The following is a 22660-nucleotide window of genomic DNA, read 5'->3' as shown; positions in this document are numbered from 1 at the left end:
TAATTGAGGGGAAGAAGAAGTAGGAGACAAGACAGATGTGTGTGCACTCTACACATGCATAAGAACACATCACAGGTTTAGGAGATGCCTCTCTACTGGATATGCCACAGCAAATTAAAATACCAGAAGCCTGACTTGGTTTGTTGTACCAAGGCTGCTCTGGCATGACCCTAAGCCAAGGTGATCAAATAAAATTTGCATGTTCACCCTTTTTTTCAAGTATAAGCTTGCTATTTCATAGCTCCAGAAAATTATGAATAGCTCACAGAGATGTCCTCTTTCAGGGAATGTTCCTCTCACTTTTCTTGTTTAATGTTCAAATCAGATATTTTTTTCAATTAATAAATTATTCCTAGACAAAAGCCACTTTGTGATGGAGTTAGTACTGAAAGTACATCCCAGTAATTCAGGATAAACTACATTATAAAGCAGAGGTAGTAAGTCCCCAATCAACCATTTGGGCAAAAGAAATATCTAGCTGAAGTTAAACTTATAAGAGACCCAGCCAATGCTAAGGTCTGGGTACGTGAAGTTAACACACCCAGAGGAGCCTGATGCTCAACCACCCCTGAAAATTCCTGAGGTGGGCTAGCATCTGTGGCACCTTGCAGAGGAAGCACTGAAAGGACTAATGGAACTTTTTCGTTCCTTACTCTTTAGGATTCAGGTTTTGAATTCACATAGCCGCAGAATCTAGTGTTGATGGGAAGGGACCTCTGGAGGGACCTCTGGAGGTCTGGGCTTGGCCTGGAGGGTGGTCCCCTTTTCCTGCAAGGGGGATGAGAACATGGAGGACCAAATATTCTGTGGCCTTGAACAATCACATCCTCAGGCCCTGACAGCAGCAGCCAGCTCACCCCTGTGGGCTCCTGGATGCCACCAAGAGCATGGGTGACCTCCTCTGGGGCCTGAAGATATCTCAGAGGACCAGGGACAGGCAGGACAGTAGTTTTGCCCTGGAGGTCCCTGTCCTGCTCAAGCACCCCCAATATCCTAAGAAGTGAAAGGCCCAGGGCACCTTCTGTTCCTGCTGGAGGAAGACCAGCCCATCCTGAGCACATCTCTTGGTGTCATCCCAYGCTGGCTGTGTGCACTTCTGAGTTTCTTCTGAGCGGGTGAAAGGCAGCCACAGGCCAGGCTGTTAACTGGCTCCATAGTGGCCACTAGTCATGGAACTGGGATGTCCAAGAGGCCACTGCAGCTGCAGGTAATGGGCCAGCAGGTCCCACAAGACCCTCAGGTCAGTCCGGACTGAGATGTCCATGTCTGCAGTAGCAGATCAGAGGAGAAAGAGCCCAGCAGAGCCATATGGGTCCCTTTCTGGGTTGCTTTTCCCTTTGAGTTTTTCTCCTYGAGGTAGGATGCTCTGTCCACACATTTTCACAGACCTGAATAATGGTCACCTTTTGAAGAGTGCCTGGGTAGAGCCAACTGTCTGCACTCACTGCTCAGGATTTATGCTCAGAGAAGGCTGGTGGCCCTTGGGTTTGTTTATGTATGGTGACACTACAGAGTCTGCCTCCTTTTCCAGGTGCTTTTAAAGGCTGGAGAGTGACCCTGTCACGTCCCTGTCTGCCCCCAGGCGATCAGCCCCAGCATCCAGCAAGGCTCAGCAGAGCAGCAGGTCTGAGGGATTCCAGGCGGCTCTAGGAAGCAAGGGTGGCCATCGCAGCCTCCTGTGACAGGCCTGTACTTAATTTGAGCTGTCCCCAGGAAGCAATGGTAGCCTGTAAAACACACTTTCTAGCTCTGTGCATTGAGTAATGTGTGCTGGCCCCAGTCAAAAGGGCTGGCCCGCATGTGCATCTTGCTTGTTTTTTGTCTCCCAAGGGGTCAGGCAGCCCCTGCAGTGCTGTTAAACGCAGACTATCTTTCAGGACTTATTCCTTGCCAGCAGTCTCTGTGTGAGGCCAACACAGTTTGCTTGCACAAGACAACAGAAAGTGATTTTTACACTTGACAACAATGAAGTATTCTTGCATTTAACAAGAAGTATGTGTTCTTTAAACTCAGTGCCTTTTGGAAAAGCCCTTAAATCCATCAGTCCCATCCCACCCTCCCACGGGATGCAAGTGACAATCTGCCTGTGCTCTGTTCCTGCCTAGGGGGGATGTTCTGGAGCAAGCTGTTAACATCTCATGGGACAGCAGATACCCCAGATCACAGGGGAGGAAGGACGGCAAAAATCCAAGCCAAAAGCTGTAGCTTCAGCTTGCTGATGGGAAGAAAACTGGGGAGGCCTGAGGGAATGAAAGGGGGCAAAGGTCCATGGTGGTGCTGCAGCACAGTGAGCCTTGGACCCAGCCAAGGCAGACTTCAGAGATACCCGTTAAGATATCAGGGTGCAGTTAAACTCTTTCAAGGGCCTCAAGGCTATCACAGTGGAGCCATATACCCCCACTGCGGTGACCCTGGGAAGCATCCTAAAGGAACGGTGTGGACACAGCCACAACCCACTCCTGTGTTTAGTGCTGCTATCCTAAGCTGCACTGTCATGATTAGTGAATGCAACCTACATCATACTGATTTTTAAGGAAAGTTTGGGGTGTTTCATTTCCTTTCTCCTTCCCATATGACCACAGAGTTAATATCCTTTGAATGAGGAGCTGGCCATTTTTGCTGTACTTCAAGCCATTCCACGGCATTGGAAACCTCACTGGAAAGCTGATTTGGTAAGACTTCATCATAAACTGCCACTCTAGAAATTGAAGGTGCATTTCGCTAGGCCCTGTATGCATGTGCATGATTACCACCTTCCAGGAAGTGCACTCCCAGGAATGCAATCAGTAGCGACAATCACCACCAGAAAATCTTCCAGAACAAAAGCTCTACCCAATCTAAGAGTCCTTCCAAATATTTGTCAAAAAAAGAGAAAAAAATAAAGGTAATTTGCACATAGGGAGCTTTAAACTGAATCAAACTGAACATCGTGATTTCTGATCGCTCTTTGAAGATCCCTCTCTCTTGTTTTTAAACTGAAAAATGCCATTAATAACAGCATTGCATACAAACAAAACCACCTATTTTTGATTCTGATACTTACATTCAGTGACCACTTTTTTTTGCCAGAACAAACCTTTTCCTGTGTAAAACATCCATTTCAGTGAAACCCTCTTGTTCAGCTGCAAAGCTCCCATCCCGAAAAGCAGTGATCACCTCAAGCAGGGAGGTAGAGGGTGAGGACCAAAGGCATTTGGTCCAGGGAGGGAGAAACAACCCACCCCAGGGATGTACGTGGCATCTGCCTTTTGCAGTTTGCAGGCAGTCCTCCAGCCTGTCAATCTGTTCATCTCCGGCTCGAAGGGGAGGCTGGTGCTGGGCTGCAGCCGCCTGGCATAGCCATGCTCTGCCCTCCCAGGGGTGGGCAGAGGATGAACGTGGGGGTGCTATGAAGCTGAGTGAGTGCTGAGTCCTCGCACCAGGCAAAGCCAGCGTGTCGGCACTGCCGGCGCTGGGGTCCTGGGGGCAGGCAGGGATCACACTGCTGACTGTGACCCTCTTGCCCCACAGAGCCAGCATGCTGTCAGTACGCTGTGCTCCCCAGCTATCTCCCTCAGCTAGGGGAAACACAAAGGCATGGGCCACTTCCCCTGCTGCACCTCCTTCTGCGTTGGGCAGGGAGGAAGGCTCAAGGGTGGTCTCACAGCAAGGCATCCCCTACGGCCTGGGAAACCATATTTGCTCCTTTCCTGGAGGATTCTACACACACTTGGGTCAGGGACACCGGGAAACTGTCGTGTGTGAAATGCAGCGGCTCTCCCACTGCTGACAAGCACTAGTCCTCTGCCGTAATGCAACACCACAGGCAAGCCCCAGCACTGCTTCTTTCCACGGCCACGCTGGGGCTGACRCCTTGTTAATTGGCTGTGGAGCCTTTCCCATAGACAGCCCTTTCCATTCACAAGCCGCAGGGACCTGGTTTTCCCCAGGCATTTGCTAAAAGTGCTAAGACAAATACATGTGACTGGTGTTTATAATGTGCACTTGGTCAGGGACAAAAGTCTGGAGGGCATGGTGGATATTTCATCTCAGCATGACATAACAAGGTGTAAGGCACAGAGCTTACCTTATCTCCTGTGGCGTCATATGCCATAGTAATGCATATGCTCAGAATATTGCAGTGGGTGTATACACAGGGTATATACTCTACTTAGAAATGTCTGGCATATAAATGCCAGAATCTTCCTGCACGGAACTAAAAACATTTATTCTGGAAGAGTCTAGAGGCTCGTGGCTAAAGGCAATAAATACAGATTTAATTTCATAGTTAATACCCTGTCCAGGGTAAAATGCTCATTTTTAATATCGTTGCCTGCAATCTGACATTACCAACAAGATGTTGCAATACAATATCTGAGTCATTGCACAGGAGATAATGGTATTTTCTTGAGTTCAAACTGGAGGAGAGTTGGCCCCATTAATCAGGCTTGAAAAAACGATGCCAGAGAGTCTGCCAGAGAGTCTGTCTGGCCTGCTCTGAGCACGAGTTACGTGACCCAAGACTGCAGGGAGAGGGGGGAGTGAGCATGAACAAACCTGAATATCACAGTGGGGAATCTCCCAGGAGGGCATCTCACATACGCTGGCCCTCTTTTAGGGTCAGCCAAGACGCTCCCAAGTTTTGAACATGGGCAAGTTGGGAGTGGCCATGTCCCTCCAGGTCTGCCTTTGCTTTTACACAGTCCCAGGGGAGTTGCTGTCCCATAGTGAGACCAGGGTGCTTCACCGTATCSCCAATGATGGAGTGTAGCAACACTTGATAAAGTGACTGAGGCAATAATGTCCATTATGGACAGGTCAATAAAGGCTCCCAGGTGAGGGCATGGGAAAGGGAAACCATGAGGAAACAGCTCATGGAAGATATACTGCCCTTCAGAGAGAGTGCAAGTCTTGTAGGTCTCCTTAGGGGAGGAAGCAGAAGAGGAAAAGGTGGGAAATAGGTGAGAAGCCTGGTCGGGCTGCCTTGAGCTCTGAGAATACTAAAGGAGCTCTGAAGGTCTGGAGAAAACCGGGAGCCTTCCTCGGAATAATAAGCTTTGTTTTCTCCGGGCAAGCAGGAGTGGCTCCAGTTATCCAGCAACACCAGTGTGGGAGGGAGATCTCTCCTGGCAGAGTGCTCTTTAATCTGGCAGACAAAACCAGGATCTATGCAGAAATATGCAATGCACTTTTAACACTGAGCACTATTGGCCCATTGGACCAACTTGCATAGGGACACAACAGATTTGCTTTCAGGAAGAAGGCTTTAATACAAGACTGGGTGTCTTGTTGTGAAAGAAATGCTTTTTCTTGATCAGAAATTGCAGACTGGATGCAAGAATCAATGGATGAAAGTCCCTGGCCTGCTATGCAGGAAGTCAGAGAAGATGATTCCTTTTGCCCTTGAAAACCAGTAAATGGCTCTGCAGAAACATAAGGTGTGAATGAAAAAGTGACTCATGAAAACAAGCCAGGTTAACTCCTGTAATTCTACCTCCAGAGGCAGTGCACCATATCTAGGAAAAGCGGAGGCTGTAAGACAAAGTTCAGACTGCCCTAAGGTCTAAGCCAGAGAAGGATGAGAGAAACCACAGTGTCTATGAACAAGAGGGTGCACAGCCAGAGGACATGTTGAGACCTCTTCACCTGGTCAGCTTTTTGGGAGTCAGACAGTGAGTCAGCAGAGACAAAATCCTGTGGCTTGAGTGGCCAGTTACAAATTACAGATAGCTACTGTCAGTACCAGAGATGGAAGCAGATGGGAGGCCCAAAGCCATCAGCTGAATGCTGGACACATTTCAGTAACAGGTAAGACAAGGAGGATGGATATCCATTTGCAGATAGTCCCACGGGGCAGATAGTCTCTCATAAAGCAGCCTGGCCAAAGAGCAACCAGCCATGGGGCACAATCTCACTTTGGACTTTTCTTCCCCACATGCGCTGCTTGACACACAAAGCTGGCAGCAATGACCAGCAAAAATGCAGAGGGGAGCCTGGCATCTTCTCCCCGGCTAACCATCATCCACTTCCCATGGGAATGCAGTGACAGCTCTGAGCTCTCCACCATGCACAGAGTGAGGTGGCTGCTGGGCCAGCACAGACCACCCAGCAGCATTTCCCCATCTCTTCTGGGTCATCTGCTGGACCATTAATCTGGAATAAGAGTGGAAAGTGGGACCCATTTCTGAGATAGAGCAGTCCTGCCATGAGGTAGGGCAACTCATAAGAGACCTTCTGGCTGTAGGCATCCTCTGCAGAATTAGTTGCAAATTCTGTTTCAAATGTTCTATCAATGAAATGTGGTATTTTGGACATCCACATTGCAATTTAAAAGGGAAATCTACATTTCTACAAAAAGAGAAGCTGGGTTTCCATTGAAGTCTGAACAATCCCAAAGTGATTAAAGAGTTTCAGAATTTGGTTGCCAAATCCAAAATGTTGGGGAAATTTTGAGAATCAAAAAAGTTTTGGATGAAATGTCTCAATCTTCAGTTGCCAAAAGATGAACGATGTCATGTTCGTGGTTCTGGATTTTAGACAAGCCCCATTTTATTCAAATGAAAATATATTTTGACAAAAAGCTTTTCATGAAAACATCTTTTCTCAGGAACAAATCCCATTTCCCAGTTTTGTGACCCTAAAATACATGCCAAATGTCTCTAAGAGTCAATGTTTTATTTAACTGAAAAGCAAAATGACAATAAAGTGAATATTTAAAGTGAAGCTCTGTTCTGAAAATACATCTACTTAATGCTAAAACGATTCAGTTTCACAGAGCTGAAAACAATTATGAAGCGAATCAATYGGGAGAAGGAATTTAATCAAAAAAATGTGAATGCTAACTGGGAATTGTTGAAAAACATTTTACGCACTGCCCCAAAACCACAATCCCACAATTGAGAAAGAAGACAACACTGGTTAAAAAAAAAAGAAAAAAAAGGCTCTGGCTTGTGAGGGAAGTGAAGACAACTGTGAAAAACTAAGAAAACCATATATAACTTAAGAAAGTGGAAACTGATAATAATGAATGAGAAGTGAGAAACTGTAGAAAACTGATAGGGAAAGCCAAGAGTTGAGGACAACATACAGGCTGCAAACCTGAAGCTAATGAGAAGCAATTTCTCTTGATATACAAGGAATAAATACAGCTCTGATGTTGTTGGTTGCATTAAGCCATGTCTAGATGGATGTGGTAGAACAGTCAACAGCAATGGAAGAAAGCTAATGTTTGCCAATATTTACAGAAGTATTTGGCTGAACCAGATATCGGTAAGCCTGTCAGCCTGGCATCAGCTCTGGGCAGTAACCTCCAAAGGCTTTTACAGCATGCAATGGATAGAGATTTAAATGAAAGAAATATAGTTAATGCTAATTAACATAGGTTTATGGAAAACAGAACATGTCAGACTAATATTCATCTTTTTCATGAAATTACAAGTTTTATTGTTAAAAATAATATTGGTGGTGTAATGCACTTAGACTTCTGCAAGGCAATTGACTTGGTACTGTATGACATTTTGGTTAAGAAACTAGAACAAAACACAATCAACATGGCACATATTAAATGGTTTAAAAGCTGGCTGGGTGATGGGTCTCAGATGCAATTGTAAATGGGAACTCCTCACCCAGCAGGGGCGGATTTAGTGGAGTTCCCCAGGGGTCAGTTCTTGGCCTTATGMTAGTCAACATTTTTATCAATGATCTGAAAAAAATATTAAATCATTTGTGGCAAAGTTTGCTGATGACACAGAGATTGTGAGACTGGCAAATAATGAAGAAGCCAGATCACTGCTACAGAATGGCCTGAGTTGCTGGTTAAACTGGGCACAAGCAGATAGTTAATATAGCCAAATATAGTCATACATCTAGGAACAAAGAACGCAGACTATCAGCCATGTATACAAGGCAGGATCCTTTGTCCTGGGGAGCAGTGATTATGAGACCTTTGGGAGTCTGGTAAAGCTTGAGCTGATCATATCCCCCTTGCATGTGAATGTGGCCAGAAGGCCACTGCATTCCTTGGACAGCAGCCTTGAAGGGCAGCAAAGAAATCATACTACTCTTCATTTGAGTGCTTGCTACTGGACCACTCCACCCAGCACCTGGTTCTGATGCTCATTGTTCACCAGGATGTTAATAGACCGGGAGAAGAGCCATGAAAAGTGATTAAAGAGAACCAGCCTTACAGTGGGAGACTTTCAGAACTCAGTCTGCTCTGCTTTCCAAAAAACAGGCTCTGCTGTATCTAGACCACATGTATTTCCTTACAGAAGACTTTCCAACCTAGCAGATTTAACATGATCCAATATTTGGAAGCTGAAGCTAGGCAAATTGAAACTAGTAAAAAGGCACAACGCTTAATACCCACAAGGGTAGTTAACTGGAACAACTTGCCCAAGGCAGTGCTGAAATTTTCATCATTATCAAATGTTATATCATGCTTAGTTGCTTCATTAAAGGATAGCCCTGGTTGAAACAGGAATAAGCACAAAATAGTCTTGCAGCTCAGATTATACCTGGTAACCAGACTGGATAACCACAAAAATATCTGCAGGCCTCATAATCCAAAGAACAATGAAAAATAACTCCGAATATGGTTTCCTCACTACTCTTGCTCACTCAGGTCATACTTACAGGCAGGGAATGAGTCCCACTGTTTCCTTTGATTCATACATCATCACCAGCAAAAGTTTCAACATGAGCATTTTCCCTAGTGATATGTGTGACACACAAAAAAAAAGGTCCATTTTTTAGATCTAGAGGGACTTCATAGAGCCAAAAGAGGTGAATCATCACAGTGGTTTTATGAAATCATCAAGTGCACCAGAAGTGACCTTGACTCTCCTTCTCCCCAGAGCTGTTTCTTAGGACATCCTCAACATGGGAGCCTGGTACCCATGGGCATTTTGAACTTGGTGCAAATGCCTGGTCCCTTGGTGGGACCTGGGGGTTGCACCACAGAACAGTCATACAGTGACACAGGCTGAATAGGCCTCCAGCATGAAGTAGGGAAGGTTGTGTTATGGTCATTTTTAGAAAGAAAAAACAGTTTGAAAAATGACATGTCATGAATTCTAGAAGGGACAGGCACCTGGGCAGGTGGTCCTTCTGCTGAGGGTGGGGCAATTCTTAGGACATGGTGACTTCCTTCCCCATCCAATCACTGCTTACTTGTCACACCAAGGCATTTGTGGCCTCTACCTCACCTTATCCTTTATGGATCTAATTGCTCTGGTTTCTCTTTTGTGACTCCCCTTTTCTACCCTCTTCCAAATCAACTTTTTTCTCAATTATTTTTTGCAAGAATAAGGTTTTTGTTCTTGACAATATTTCTTTTCAAATTCTTAGGGTTTTTTACCCACAATTAACTGAGAATCAGGCTTTCTCTCAAAGCTTGGCTCTGGCTCTTGACTCCTACCTGAGTTCTAACTAATGCTGGTCTTCCCCTAAACCTGCTTCTCAAGCTGTCTTCCTTATTGTTCTCTTTAGATGTCCAGGTAGGGACTCACCTGACTCACTGTGGCCCAAACCCAGCTATTAGCTTGCCCTCTGAAGTCTTATCCCAGCCACTTCCTCAGTCCCTGGCTCCAGCACTGCCACCTTCACGGTTGCTCAGACTCTTATCACATGTCATCACGTATTGAGGACTGGCCTATCATCTGCCCAGGCTTTGAAGGCTTGTTTGGGCCCCATGCACAGGAAGAGCTTCTGTCAATATCCATTTTCCATAACTTATATTAGCAATTTTTCAGCAAAATAGTTTTTCATCAGAAAATCTGACCTCTCAATATTGAGAAGGATGGGAGTCATCCGGTTAGACTTCTTTTTCATTGTCCATACTTTGGTGAGCAAGTATAGCCTTTATAGTCAGTGGTGTTTATGAAACAACTAATTATGTGCTAATTAGATGTCTAAAATAGTGATTCATTATCTAGAAATGCCAACTTTCATGCAGTGAGACTGTGACCTGGGACTCCTGGGTTCCCTGCCCAGTTCTGTCACTTAACCTTGCGATACTGAAAAACACTTAAGTCTTCTTCGTGCCTTAGAGCCAAGAGACCTATGGCTCTGCCCAGAAACTGGAAATCTCTTGGTCCTGCTCACAGTGCTGGAAGCTTCAGGAGATGTGTAAAGACTGTAGGCACAGGTCAACCCTGTGGGGTCAGAGCCTATACCAGGTGCATACCAGAGCATGGAAGTGGTCACAGAAAGAAGCACAGCCAAGGATTCCCTTTAGAGAGCTGAGGGCTTCTTCCTCCATTTCATCATGGTTTTGTGAATCCTCATAAGTTGGCCAGAAACAGGCAGCTTGTGGAAAGGCAAAGCCATTCTGTGGAGGGGCCATTATCCAAGCTGTTGAATCAAGGCAGAGGATGAGGGTGGGAGAACCAGCTCCTGCTGCCCTGAGCACAGCAGTTTGGTCCTTGTCCTCCTTGCATGCTCCCTCCTCCCCTCTGCCCACCTCTCTGTGGCCACAGGGAAGAGGCAGGAAGGAAACCAGCAGGTCATTTCTTGCCTTAACAGGTCAGAGGCCAGTCTAACCTGCAGCTATGATTGCCGTCATTCCTAAGTGGAAAGAGTAGCTTTGGTTTGCTCAGGCTGCCTATGTGCCAACATCAAACATGTTTTACAACTGACCTGCGAAGAATGTGTGTCACTGAAGAGGATATGTAGCCCTGGAGAGCATAAAACACAGCTGCGTTGTTTAATAGTATCTCATCCACCAGATCGGAATAACAGGCAAAGATGATCTAAGGGAGATAACTCTACTGAGTGTGTTAGCAGGAACGACTCCGCTACCTTCGCCAGTGGAAGATTCTTATAAATTCACTCCTCCTGCCATCCTTTTGCAAAGGGTCAGAAGATGTACTGACAATAGCAGCATGCAAATATTTCAGAACTTGGCCACACGCTGAGCAAACACTCTGGATAGCTTCACAAGTAGATTAAAATGCCAGATCAGCGAGCAGTGGTGCACTTTAAATATGCTCACTAATTTATTAAGTTTATTCTTAGCAAGCTTGCAGACTTCAGAAAGTTAAATTTCTCCGTGACAAATGGCTGGGGAGTTGGGCAGCCCAGAGCGTGCGTGCTGCAGTCAGATGGCCCTGGAGAATGCAGTGCAGAGGAGCAGACACTACCAAGCACACTATATGGGTGAAAATCTCCAACAGAAGAGCCTGCATGGGCTTATAGTCAAGACCACTGCAGAACTACAGAGTGCAAAACAAGGGCTCTTTTGCAAAAAGCTGATGACTCCCACCCTGGGCTTAGACATCCCTTATCTCTTTGTCTAGGCTTGCCTGTGTGCTAAGGGTTAACTGCTATRAGCACCAGCCCTCAGGACACTCTTTATGTCCTGGGTTTAATAATAATTGCTCTCATTTTAGTAATGGCAGCACTGTAGTTGCAACAGCAGGGATCCTCCTGCACCAGAGACTGAACTAAATGCACCTCCCCTCCAAGAAAATGATGTGTAGTGGTCCCAAACATGAACCCTGTCCCTTTACTACTCCCAGACCCTGGTGCCCTGACCATGCAGTGCCCAGGATCTCTACACCTTTTGGTTCTGTCTGCTTCCTGCACTTGGCCACAGGAGCCAGAGGCTTTGGCTCAGGAGCCCACCAACGCTTAACCCAAAACAAGACACTTGGGAGGTGCCTCAGAGGGAACACAGCAGTTAACAGATACATTTTCAGGCAGCAACTGCGGGCAAACACTGCCCCTCAGTTGCGACTCTGCCTCTGCCCCTCAGCTGTCTGCTTCTGCTGTTTTCTCCAGCTTGTCTGCATGGGAGCAGAGTCTGCAATAGGAGAGAGAAAACAAGAGGAATGAAGCATTGTGCAGCCCCTTGAAAATACAAATGCTGAGAGCTAAGGAAGGGGCAGAAAAATCAGGAAAGAGATGATTGTATATCTGAGATATACTGTGGTTTCAGAAGAGGAGTAAGGAAAATACTTGCACAAAAGACAGCAAGAGACTCCATGAGTAGGAAGTGAGGCTACATCCGGAGTTGACAGAAGAAGACAGATGAGAGGCAGAGGCAGTGTCTTGGCTGAAGGGCAGGAGACCTCTGGCAGATAGATGTATGGAAGGAGGAATAAGGCTGGCAGTATCTGTAGGGATACATATTACTGGCACAGTCTGCATCCTGCTAATTCTAACTGAGCTAAGGAGTGTCTTCAGAAACCCTTCTGAAAGCCTGTGTGTCTGCCTTTCCTTATCACACATCCCTGAAGATGAAATGTAACTACAGGACAAAGCTCTGGGAAAACGTGAACGGTACCGCTCACTAATATTATCCTACTTCTAGGACGTAGCAGGAATGCAGTCCCATTGCACTGGGTGCCACGCAGACATGAGACAATCCCTGCCGGAAGGGCTGTGCAATTGGGGTAAAGGAATTATACACCTACTTCACTTTTCATTTGATTGCACTACTAATCAGAGGAGGAAAACGTTTTGCTTCACAAAGGCACCATATTGCGATGGGGAAGTATGCAGTCCCAGGAGTCTTGGTTGTTCTGCAGGACTTTTACTAAAGGAGCCTAGTGGACATAGGCCTGAACCCACCTTACTCAAAATCCTGGAGAAATAGAAAGAGACAGTGGAACAGTGGAGCAGGGATGAATAAGGAACAGCATAAAAAAATTGCCAAGCTCAAATACCACTTCCAGGACCATTTCTGTCATTTGAACTCCATTTAGCAGTGAGGTTTGAGAGAGCACCAGGCCTGGCTGTGCTGATGGCAGTTCAGCATTCAAAGAGCTATTTGCAACCACTTCTGTCCTTTACTGGGTCAGCCACAGAAACACAACGCAAGCGGGAAACYCTGTGCAGCGCAAGGACACACACGCTTGTGCAGCAGAGAAAACACGGTCTCAGGGGAGGGAGCAGTTTGTCAGTTTTGAACCCGGGGACTCCGTACGGCATGCCAGGACGACTTCTTGGGGTAGTGATGACAGCCGCTGGTGGAGATGCCTACGTGCTGTTTGTTGAGTAGAAATAAGACACTGCAAGTTTTCCAGGGACAGAACACAGCAGGATCCTTTGAGCTGGAGCTCACAGCTATGTGAGGCTGTTTCACAGCTTTTGCCACATCTCTCGGGAGATATTATTCATTGTCCCACTTCAGAAAGGAGTCAAGCCTCTTCTTCTAACACTGGGAGGGAAAAGACTTTCCCAGGAACATTTCCTGAGCTGAGAGCAAATCCCACATGGTACTGCAACCCTCCATCAACTACAAATGGATGTTATTGTTACTTGCACTGCAAAATGAGCTGTTGGACCCAGGCAATACACGCTGCTGCTGGTAGTTAAACAAACTCCATATGCCCCATCCAGCAGCTGGCTGGCCGATGTCAAAGCCTGTGAAATGACCTGCTCTGACAGGCCTTCTCCTAGTGATCCGCTTTGATTTAYTGCATTAGCCCGCAGTGCAGATAGGGAACATCACGCACAGACATGCACTGGATCCTGTTCCACACCCTATTGGGTCCATGTGCTCTCTTCACCTCTTTCATCTCCAGGTCCATCTGCATTTCAGCAAGTCCTTGTAGGAAAGTCTTGAAACTTGCTGTGCTTTCACTTCTAATCTGCCTCCTATGGGGAGATGTTTAGCCTGATTTCCTGACTATTTGCCCTACCTCAGCAGCAATTTAGCTCTTATAAATGCAGGAAAGGTGCAAAACTCAGTCAGTTTGGGAGTAACATGCTATGGGAATGGAGGCACCCTGTTGCTCACAAATTCATTGTAAGAGCAGAGGTGCTCCTCTGATGAGGGTTTGCCAGCCTGCCATCCTGAATAGGCTGTAGTCACTCTTTTCTCTTTCCTGCCACTGACCACAGCAGTGTGTGGAATGGATCGGCCTTGAGAGGCCTGAGAAATGACATAAGAGTAAAACTGGTTCTGCAGTTAATGGGACTGGTGGGCTGTAAGGAGAGTAGGAGGCCCTGGGCTCTCACTGGGGAGGGCACTGGGACAGTTTTCCTGCAGAACAGCCTTCTGCACAGCACGGGCATGCTGCTGGGGAAGAGAGAGGGAGAATTGAACCAGAGCAAACTGGACTGAAATGCCACTGCTGGAGGTATTTTGCAAGCACCACATTTCTTTAATCTCCCCTGCACCAGAGCAAATCCACACCAGTTCTCCAGACAACCCTTTACACTTACTCCATGTGAGACTGGGACAAGGCTGGGCAGTGGCACGGAGGAAACAGGATAATCCTGAGTTCACACTGATGGCAAGAGAGAGAGCAGCGATGGCTTTAGAGCAAGCTCTAACATGATGAGAGGAACGTTACAAAGGGAACATTGCAAGATGCCAGAAGTCCAACCTAGACAGGTATCTGGTGAACTCACAGGTGTGTGTGAAGCCCCCAGCTATTCGTTGGGTATGAAGAGTATCAGGCTGGTGGCAGGCTGGACACCATTCATGTTGCTAACAGGCAGAGAGACTTGGGCAGACTTCCTCATTAGAGGTCAGAGCCTACATTTGGGTTGGATGATGCTCACCGAGCTGCAGAGTGCAAACCCAAGATCCCGTCTCCTCTTGATCTGAGTCCTCAGGGACTCCAGATGATGAGGAACCTCCCTGGGCACTGTGTTCAGAGTGCTAGCAGACACTGGTGGAGGTCCAAACGCAGAACTATCACAAGTCCCACACCTGACTTGTGACACCCAAACAGGAGGTTTTTGAGGCTGGGACCACTCCATGGGGCAGTCCCATGGTCTCTTGCTACTTGCACTGTGCCATGTCAGAATAGATCCAGAGAACAGCAGGAGCCAGTGTGGGTTGGGGTGCCAGAGCCCTGTGCTGGGCTCTAGGGGAAACTGGGGAGCTTGCACAGACAGCGGTCATAGCAGCAGCTTGGGGCYGCAAACAAGACAGGTCACGACTGTGATAAGAGAAAGAAGGTGCCTACAAAGGTGCCAACAGATACTTCCCTGGATGGTGAAACACATCTTTCACATGCAGTGCCCCAGGCTGTCAGGGAATGACCTAGGGAAATACCAGGCCACGTCTGCCAGCCAGAGTTCAGGAGACACAGAACCATTTTAAACCTCTCTCTGATAACCTCAGCCCCGGYACAGTGTCAGTGGACTTGGCACAGAGCAGGATGGGGATACCTGCCATACCAGGACTCCTCTGCAGGCTTGGGAGCTGCCCCATCCCCTGAATGGGGAAGAAGAGAAGCCAGCAGGCAACACACTTTCCAGTTCCAAATCACTGCTGTGCTCCTTCTTCTCTCAGTGCCTGCCTTGGGGACACGCTGCCTGTCCAAGGGGACAAGGGTAGGTCTGAGTCTCTGCTGGCTCCAGCCCAGGTGGCATGGAGGGCAGTGCCTGCCTGTTGCCAGGACAGAATTGTCCCCATGATGGTGGTGATGATGCTCAAAGCAGTAGCAGCAGCTCAGAGATCTGTTCAGGATCCTCTTACCCCAGCTCCACTCTGCTCTGAGTGGGGTGTACAGGGGGGAGCCCTGGCTCTTCCTTCCCTGCCCTTCTGCAGAGGCTGGGATGAGGGATCCCATGACCTCTCTGACATCAAAGCCAGACCCTGGACAAAGGGTCTCTGCCTGTCCTCCCCTCCATGGTGCAGCAGGCTGGGCTACTCTCTGGCTGGCCTGAGGGATGTGTGGGAAAACCTGCTCATTTTAGCCTAGATTTTATTTTAGCTCTTTGAACTCCTGCCCAGCTCTGCAAACGCATCTATTGGTCCCTCATTGTGTGCCTATGGGCCAGCCAGAGATKCCCCAGAGATAGGTGCTAGGAATCACACTGCACAGTGTGTTGGTAGACAAACATTTTCCTAGCAAAAATCAGCTGTTTGAGAGGTTGCCTGCTCTCTGTTAGGCAGAACTCTGTCTGTAGAGGAGACAACCTCACCCACAGCACACTGGGCTTTGAGGATCCAGACACTGACTGCCAGCCCTGCAGGAGATGCAGCAAACCCTGCGCCCTGATATTCAAAGAGAGGGCACATCTCCATTACTGACTGCAGGATGTTCGTGGCTGTCACACCCTCAGGATGAGGTCAGAAGTCAGGAAGTTCCTGGGGCACAGCTGATAAGTCCTGTATGTCTGTTCCAACAATGCCCATGCAAGCAGCTTTTATTTTTGGTTTGGGGTTGGGACATAAATCATCATGAGTCAGAGAATGAATTTAAAGCAGATGTACTTTCCCTGCCCTGGTGCCTTCTCCAGGAGGACAATGGAGACAGCACCAAGCTGGTGGCTCCTGTATGTCTGGGACACATGGCAGGATGGAGGTAGGCAGGTCCCAGGTGAAGTTGCCAGAGTGTGAAGGTCACTGCACTGGGTATTCTGTCTTCAGGATCATGTGCCAAGCACCAGTGGCTGGATATGAAAACAATCCTGACAGAAGATCTCCATGTGCTCCACGAACCCAAGGAGAAGAACGTACTGACCAGGAAGCCATGTGCACCACACACAGAACAGAGCCTGGAATATCCAGACAGCATGATCCCAYCTGAGATTCTCAGAAATTACCTTGCAGCTTTAATTAAACCATCAGCATCTAATGAGCAGCACCAGCTCATGAGATAAGAGATAACAACAGCAGATCATTGTGAGACCACATGCATAAACCCCTAATCATGAGATCCCACCTTGGGGCCATGCAGACACCAAGAGGTGGCTAGAAGGTCCCAAAGGAGTATCCTCCAATGGTTGGATCAATCTCCTATGTGTAGTGCCCCAGCTCCACCACTCCTCCTGTAAGCCAGAGCCATCCATCTCCTGGCAGCTGTTGGAAGGTAGATGCTGAAGTACAGAGCAGGCGGGGTCTGCAATGCCAAACTGTTCCCCAACCCAGGTATCAGTGCCTGGGTATGGTCACAAGATCTTTCCTTGCCTTCCCTGACTGCATTTCTTGCACTGTTGTCACCTGGAGAAAAAAACAGCTCAATGATGGTTAAGAAGGAAGGACTAGTATAGAGGTTCCCTCTCCCTGCTTTTCCCATGAAACTTGCTCTCCTGGCTACAGTGTCCCCACTTCCAGGCAAAGGGCAGACAAAGCTACTCACCTGGGTAATGGGTGTTAGAGGATGAAACAACTGAGTCAAGTCAATGAAAGGTGGGCTGTCACAGAGAAGGAAACAGCTCTACCCCCAGAGTGCAAGGCTATCAGCAGGCACTTGGAACCACAACGACCTGAGAGGGGTGTTTAGGATCACGCTCCTGAATGTCAGTGCCTGCATTGACCTTTGAGRTTCAACAGCCATTTGGGCAATCTCAAAATGGAGGAGCTTCTACAGCAGACACAAAGTATGGAGGAAGTCTCAGGCTCTGCAGACTTACCAGATAAATCTGCTCTCCTGGGATCACCTCAGCCAAACAGATTTTGAATTTGTCTCCTGCCCCTTCCACAAAGGTCCAGACAGGCAGCCAGAAGAGCCGGTTGCTCAGCACACAGCTTCATTGGGTGCAAGGGCTTGTGCTGTATTTGTGAACTGTCTGCCAGCACAACTGTGCTGTATGGGCCAACAGGAGAGGGAAGCTTTGTGCCTGCACCATGAATGAGGTCCCCAGCTGGACACTGTGGGACAACATATTGAGTCCCAGGAAGCAGGGAGCCATCTGCAAACTGCCCAGTGTCAGCCAGCACCCGCATATGCCTGACAGCCTGTGCTCATGGACACACAAAATCAGCTTGCCTGGAGCTCAAAGGCACGTGGGGAGGTGACTTACAATCTGGTCAAAAACATACCACATCTGCAGAGCAACATCCCCATAGTTCCCTGCTCTTCAGGTCAGGGCTCTCTGTTCTCTTTTTGCATTCCTGGTCCAAGGTATTCCTAACTCATGGCTGGTGCTSCTGGGCTTGAGGCCCTGAGGAAATATGTCCAGATTCAGCCACATCACAGCTAGACTCAGCAATGAACTTCTTGCTCCCTTGCTCCCAACCCTAGAGAACTGACCTGTGGCCTGCCAGACTGCTCAGTCTGACACATGGCCCTCACTCTTTTCCAACAGCCCCTCAGATATGGCCTGGTAGTGTTGAGGCCACTCCTGGTCTTATTATAATGCRTCCTGACTGGCGGAGAGGCTTCTGAGTGCCTCCACCATGGCCTGCATGGCCTGACCCACAGCTGATGTATTCACCCAAGGGCTGGATCTCTTCGCCTTCTAAAATCCAGTACATTAACTTAGTTTCTCTCCAATAACAGGTAATAAGGCCAAGAAATAAAGCATGTACATTCTGTGAATACTACAGCATCAAAACCTGCGTGAATCATTTCAAGCAGTGTCTTGTTCCCAAAAGACACACTTGTCCACCCAGGGCAGGCAGCCAACTTTTAGAACCTCAGCCTTCTGAGCAGGAGACAGGTCCTCCGCAACTTGCAGAGCCAACCACTTCACRCCCAGAGTGGTGAAGGGGCCAGGTTAACCACCAGGCAAAGGAGGCTTTGTTTCAGCCACAACAGGTGGAAAAGCCATGTAGAGTCCTCTCCTGGCCTACTTCCCTGATTGYATCTCTCCCCTATCAATAGTTTCAGCTACTCATTGCAATTAAACCCAGCTCCACTGGCCTTTCTTTAGCCCACATAAGACAACCCTCACCAAGTGACCATGGCAGTGCTCCTTTCTAGAACCACTTCTGCCTTTACCCCTCAGGAACATCAAAGCACTTCTGAACTCTTTCCATAGCGGGACCACTCCTGCCACAACACACAAAAYTCCTCTCTTGTCCATCTCTAAGCTTCTCCTGAAACTTTACTACCACAGGAGCCTGAATCCCAATAGTGTTTAACACAGACACATGCAAAATCAAGGGAACCCAGAGAAGAGACAAGGTCACAGGAAGGGGGGCACAGTCAAGACCAGTTGAATAGGAGTTCCTGATGTAGCATTATGGCTTGGAAGTCAAATATAGTACAGAGAAAGGCATGCAGAATTGGGCACATCATTACTGGTCATTGTGTCTACACAACAGGAGGGATGCTGGAAAACTGGAACAGGTTCAAAAAAGAGATACAAGAATGATCTGCAGACTAGAAAATCACTGTACAGTGGGAGATATAAGAAACCCAAGGTCTTATGCTAGACAAAGCAAAATGAGACTTGGTCCCACTCAACAAATACCTGGTGGACAGCTCTCCAGTCTAAAGCAAAATGAGGTACAGTTGAGCCTGGACATGTGTAAATCAGAAAGCAAGGTGCATATTACAAGCAGAGCAGCTGCTTACTCAGCAAAAACAGTTTCAATATGGAAAGAGGGATTTTCTCAGTTGGAGTCTCCCAGATCTGCTCTGCCCACCAGCTGCAAAGCCAGACAAGGCAGTGCGGGAGGGAGTTTGCTGTGTTACCCAAAGAGCAGGCTGACCAGCACAGCCYGCCATGGGCATAAGGGATGGGATCGCTTGGCCAGGAGCTTCCTAGCTGTTGCCTTTGCCGTGCTTTATCATTAAGTGCGCACATACCCCTCTGCAAGCACCCCTTCTCTTCTACCCTGGCCTCCTGCTTTCCTGACTGACCCATTGCCTGGGTGCAGTTACGAATGGTGCAGCACAGCAGCCAGAGGGAAGGCACTGGGGACGGTGGAAGCAGTGGGGAGGGGAAGTTTTTAGTTGGAGATGGGGGCGAGCRCAGGAGGGCCCAACATATTCCTTTCCGCAGAGCCTGTGCCAGCCCAGTGAGGTCTCTGCTAGTTTCCTCTTGGCTGTCAGGCTGCAAGCACTTTGAGGCAGGCTGTGCCAGGCTTTTAATGYGCACACAGTGCTTGCACAGTGGGACCAGGCTGGCTTGGCTGGCCTCCAGGCCTGACTGCCATAAACTGGGAAATACGGAAATTGGATCGAGACCACAGCGACCACCAAACAGCTGCCACTAGCAGCGTTCGGGCACTCTCCCCCAGCCAGGCACGAGCAGGCAGTGTCGCCCTGCCTCACCACTGTCACGGCACTCAGCCGCGTACCTGCTGAGCCCGACTGTGCTGGTCCACGTGGAAGCGGCAGGCTTGGCAGCGTGTGGGCCTTCACGGAAGGGAGCAACGCGGTCCAGCCGGGAGGGCGCGAGAAGGAGGAGGAGGAGGAGGAGGAGGAGGTTCTTTTGCAGCCAGGCCTTGCCCTCCTCGAATGCCTCCAGGGAGCGGGGCAGCCACGAGCCCGAGGATGCTGTTGCACAGCAGAGAGCAAAGCCCCACTCGCAGAACAGTGTGAAGTTTTTTGCTAGTTACATGTTTTATGAAAAGTTGTTGGCAAAAATGTGGATTTTTTTTGGCTGCATTTTGCATGAATCTGGCAAAAATATAACATTAGTGTCTCCCCTTGAGAGAACTTTATTGAGTGGAACAAAGTCAGATATTTTTAGCTACCCATTGTTAGCTGAAGAACAAAGCCATAACTAAGATATTTTGTCTCTTACACTGAAATGGGACTATCAGACAAATCCATGTACAGTCATATGTGGCTGCCCATTCAGATGGAGCATGAGAGGGAAACTATTTTTAGCCTGCATACACCACACAGTAACCAAATTACCCTTCCTCTGCAAACTAGACCACCAAAACACACGGACAGAGCAGCACCAGAGATAGGGATGTGTGGTCCCTAGATCCCAGATGCTTTTGCTTGTCCCTCAGGTCACCTGACAAATATCATTTACAGAAGAAACCAGGTTGTTCAGTTCTAAAAAAGAACTTTCATTTTCCTGTGCTTTTTTTTTTTTACTCAGAGCTGAAATAATGCATGTTTTATCAACAGGCAGTAGGGAAAGTTGACCAGGTCCCAGACGGATTTTAGGAAAGCAGCAGTTATAGCACACAACACCAAAACCCAAAGCTTCACCCCTTTTCCCAGACGCGTGCAAGTGCCCTGAAGACGGCTCTGATGATCAGAGCGAGGAAGCGCACAGGGCTGGGTCGTGCAGCCTGCGAGGAGAGGAGAGAATCAGCAAAGCCCCGTCCTGGCAATGCACGCGCAGTCCCATCCCCTCTCCCTGCACAGTTTCACTGTCCTGGAAGTGTAACTGTTTCGCTGCTGCCAAGGCGGGGCTTTTGAAAGCATTAACCCTGAAACTCCAGTAACCACAGCGTGAGGAAGACAGACCCTTCTCTGAGAGCTTTAGTGCTCAGCAAATGAGATCAGTAGTTTATGTCAGGCAACATTTTGCAATGCATTTATTTAAAAGAAACAAAGTGGTCCGTAAATGCCCTGGATTTCTGAGCACGAGCGATGCTGGGAGCTTTTCTAAACAGTTCTAGTGGGATGCATTGGTGAGTCATGGAGAAATGGCATTAAACGGCCGAGTGTTCTGCATAATCAGAATGACCCTCCACAGTTAACAGAGCTGTGACACGGTCCTCCTATCAAACCACGAACAAAAGGGACAAAAGCAGGGTGCCATCACACAGACTGACCCACAGGGAGGGATAATGTCTAGAGCAAGGTTGGGTAGCGGGATTAGAATAACCTTCAGAACAGCCTTTAAACGGCTGCAACAAAGCAAGAGCCTGGCCTTTGGGAAGACCTCACATGGCCCTTCACCATCATCTCTCCTTTGCAAAGCCAGCTACCAAATCTTTCCATGTTTCCCTGCTGAGAACTCCTGGCAGGCCAGCTCCTGACTCGCAAAATGCACCTTGTACTCTGTCCCAAACAAGCAGGACGATCCATGTAGGTCTGCACGTAGTCCAAGACTTGCCAGGTGCACTGGCCACCAAGGACCCCGCCAATAACCCAAGAGTAAGTAGCAGATAACAATAACGTCTAACCGCACTCCATCTCCCTAGAGAACTGGATGACACCTATGTAAGTGCCCTGTGTCTATATAGCTAAACACGCATGTGAGAAAGCAGCTACAAGAACAGAAAGACGTTAAGTATGAAATGCAAATTACCTGTGAACTTTTCAGCTGAGCTAGAGTTTCCTGGAGGAGATGCGGCTTTTGTGACTCGTTGCTTTCTCCGAGGATTAGGGCTGCTTTTATCAGGGAGCAGTGATTGTTTTTATAAACTTGAAGCACAGTAAGAACTGGTTTAAAATAGAGTGAAAGGAGCTGGTGCGGATGGAATTAGACAAACTCTGAGAGCTGCTTTTCCAAAAATAAATTAACTTCTTGCAGCCCGCGTTGCAGAGGAAAGAAGGCCGGGGACTTGCCTGGCATGCGTTCTTGGCTGCGGTGGGCCGTGGCAGGGGGYTGGCGGGGAGACTTTCACCTTGCTGAGCTATGGCCCAAGGTGAGGGGTGGGGAGAGCATCCAAACACGCGAGGAGTGAGCAGAGCGTTGGAGCGTGTTAGTAAGGGTGGTCCCCCACCTTGCAGCCGCGCCGGCAGCGCGAGGCCGTGGTCCCCCGTCAGCACACAGCCCTGGGGCTCCCCCGCGTGAAGCGCTCCCCCCACCCGGTGCACAGCAAACCAGGCAGCCCCGAGCTGCAGCCCAGGACCACAGGCTTCGCTCCCTGACTCTGCAAGAGTTAAGGAAGAGGAGGAGCCTCCTCTGCCAGGGCTCAGATAACAGCAGTAGCTGCAGCCTTCCTTTCAGATGTGCGTGTCCCTCCAGAGCGGACTCTCTGCTCTGCCTTGTGCTGCCTCCTCCTTCACCTGCCTTTTAATCCTTGATTTAATATCCCAAGTGGTCGCTCTCTCTGCCTTGAAGTAGAAAAGCTCCAGAGGTCACCATTCATCCTTTTAGGAAGAGCCACCTGAACTCACTGGTG

The 22660-nt window shown here is 48.3% G+C and overlaps 1 protein-coding gene across 4 annotated transcripts in view; it reads right to left on the bottom strand.

Annotated features, from left to right (window-relative positions):
- The window catches only part of MYOCD (myocardin), a 279089-nt gene extending 256728 nt beyond the window's left edge, over positions 1-22361 (bottom strand). For 3 of the 4 annotated variants that reach the window (XR_003255188.1, XM_026075763.1, XM_026075765.1), the window contains exon 1: positions 21841-22361. The gene's annotated coding sequence lies outside the window, so the exon portion shown is untranslated. The remainder of the gene's footprint in view (positions 1-21840) is intronic. The other variant, XM_026075764.1, reaches the window with a different exon arrangement.
- Between the last annotated feature and the right edge of the window lie 299 nt (positions 22362-22660).

This window comes from Apteryx rowi, unplaced genomic scaffold (genome assembly GCF_003343035.1).
Source record: "Apteryx rowi isolate R43461 unplaced genomic scaffold, aptRow1 scaffold_41, whole genome shotgun sequence".
Classification (NCBI taxonomy): domain Eukaryota; kingdom Metazoa; phylum Chordata; class Aves; order Apterygiformes; family Apterygidae; genus Apteryx; species Apteryx rowi.
This window is presented reverse-complemented; position numbering and strand designations above follow the sequence as displayed.